Source organism: Trachymyrmex cornetzi, unplaced genomic scaffold, assembly GCF_001594075.2.
Source record: "Trachymyrmex cornetzi isolate Tcor2-1 unplaced genomic scaffold, Tcor1.1 scaffold348, whole genome shotgun sequence".
Taxonomy (NCBI): domain Eukaryota; kingdom Metazoa; phylum Arthropoda; class Insecta; order Hymenoptera; family Formicidae; genus Trachymyrmex; species Trachymyrmex cornetzi.
In genome coordinates this window covers 219013-221459 of record NW_017298193.1, presented here as the reverse complement: position 1 = coordinate 221459, position 2447 = coordinate 219013, and the positions used below count along the sequence as shown (strand labels likewise).

The window sequence follows — 2447 nt, the reverse complement described above, 5'->3', positions numbered from 1 at the left end:
CCGATTTGCGTCGTACGACGCTCTGCAACCAATCGGGAAACAGGATTCCGATGGATTTTGCTTCATATTATCAGAATTCCGAATCCAGCATTACGAGAGATATTCTCAAAAAATATCGCGTACGAAAATGTACAAAATACTATATAGTATTATGTACATATCAATTTTCTTAGGATATACGATATTTTTCGAGAATAAGATAATATCTTAGGGGCTCCGCACATCGCACAATAAAAGGAACAGGGAACAGAGAACAGAGAATAAGAATTTCAACCTATCACAAATCATGTATTGTGGCATACACACTGCGTATTCCACAATACATGATTTCTGATAGGTTGAAATTCTTATTCTCTGTTCCCCGTTCCTTTTATTGTACGGAGCCCCTCAGAATTGCTCAAAATATGCATGCACATACATACATATACAAATAATACATGCGTGTGTATGAACACGTACACTTGACGTCACAAATGCCTTCCACACGAAGTTGCACGAGTTACACGAGTATTGGAGAAGGAACGAGAAGGCATGAGAGAGAATAAGAAGGCACGAAAGCGCACGTTAAGGCATTTGTAACGCTGGATACGGCGTGTATGTACGTACATACTACATACATACGAGACGAAGGTACGGAAGCGCGAGCAAGCGCGGGCTTTCTCGCGATAGGCCACGATAGGTGTCCATATCAGAGAAACGATGATAGAGAGGAATTTCCTTCTGTACCATTATTCATGGATCGCGCGAGTAATTGCTCGTACATCGTAAATTACGACTATTACGAGAGAGCGTCGCAAGTCGTCGCATGTAGGAATGTGGCACTTCAAAATGGCTGCCAGTTAGTCAAGTAATTTACGGCCGTGTCTGCCTTTGTTGTCGCGCGTGTGAATCGCGAGTTCTCTCGCGAGCACCGCGGAATCTGGCGGAATTCGAAGTCGGCCGCGACGGAGGTGTGTGCGCGAGGGCGCGCGCACGAGAGAGTACGACCGTACGCACACGCACGCACGTGTAGGAGGTTGAAGGTGCGCGCGCGTGCGTGTTGCGCATGTATGTCATGTATGTATGCACGTATGTATGGATGTGCGTGTCCGCATGCTTGCTCGTTGAGGAGGCTTCCCGATCGCCCGTTCGATGAATCGCGCGCACCAGAAGAATACCTCGGCGGTACATGTGATTAATATATCGCTGACATTCGTCGCGCTCTATATCGCATAGTTTTGTCACATGGCTCGCCACGCGGCGCAAACGTAAGAAAGCGCGACGGGAATATGCTCGGACGGACGGCTGCCGCCGCCGCTGTTATTGTTGCTGCTTCTGTTGCTGCTGCTACTACTACTACTACTGCTGCTGCTGCTACTACTATCACTACTACTAGTACTACTATTACTACTACTATTACTGCTACTACTACTACTACTACTACTGGCAATGCTAACAATCGCGTGCGTATCACCACCGTTGCTTCGTCAAGAGAGTTCTATCCCGTGGAATTCCGCGACGAGTGGCAATACGTCGCCGTACCATAAACATCTCGGTGCATGAACAAACGAGTGTAAGCGTGCGCGCGCGCGCGCGCGCATGTGTGCGACACTAGACTTTGTCGCCGTCGGTCGCCGTCGTCTCTCTCTCGGTACCAGCATTATCAGCGGGACGGGGACCATCCATTCATTGGTGAATAGGTTAGCTATCCGTCGATCGTCCCCTCGCGTGCGCGCGGGCGGCACGAAGATGCCGAAAATCGGCCGCGAGAGATGTCCACCGTTTCCTCGTCATCGTGCCCTTCGTCAACGTCCTCGCGAGGTGGACATCCGAGGAAGATTTCACTTCACGACGTCGTAAAGCACTTGTCACTCGGATGAGTTCGCTGTGTCGATTTTGTACCCCTTGTTTATATGTTTTTAAACGCTTCTCGCTATTAATCGTTATTTCGTCATTGGTAACTTCGTACTGTTGTGATACGACGTTGTTGTATATGACGTTCGAATAAAAGTGACCCTGAGTCTCAGAGCGTGTTGTGAATTGAACTAGCTACACACCATCTATTCAGCCATGACGCTGGGCAGGATCTGTGGCAGAGCTAACTGACAGTGATCTTTGTGTTGTAAGCATTATCTTCTCATAAGTAGGACCATGCGCTTTAAAACTAGACTTACACTTGTCAAGATTCAATATAGCCCCTTGTCTTATATACATTCCTAAATAAATATATTAAAATTGAACTGGAAATTGTAGGTTCACGCAAAAATATTATTAGGCACTAAAATTTGTTTTGATCGAATATCTTCTTTACTTTTTTGTGTTAAATATATTAAAATTATGTGTTTCTATTTCTCCTCTCATATACAATTTTATTCATAGTATTATAAGAAGAATACATAAGAACAGGGGGGGTCAATCATGTAATTTTTCCCTAGAACGGAACGTGAAAAGTGAATTTTTTTATATGT

General features: G+C 45.6%; 1 protein-coding gene across 2 annotated transcripts in view; it reads left to right on the top strand.

The window, feature by feature from the left end:
• The first annotated feature begins 1095 nt into the window (after positions 1–1095).
• Positions 1096–2447, top strand: part of wts (serine/threonine-protein kinase warts) — a 10956-nt gene continuing 9604 nt past the window's right edge. Inside the window, exon 1 of one of the 2 annotated variants that reach the window (XM_018510734.1) lies at positions 1096–1247. The gene's annotated coding sequence lies outside the window, so the exon portion shown is untranslated. Of the gene's footprint in view, positions 1248–1462; positions 2102–2447 lie in introns of those variants that run through there. The other variant, XM_018510733.1, reaches the window with a different exon arrangement.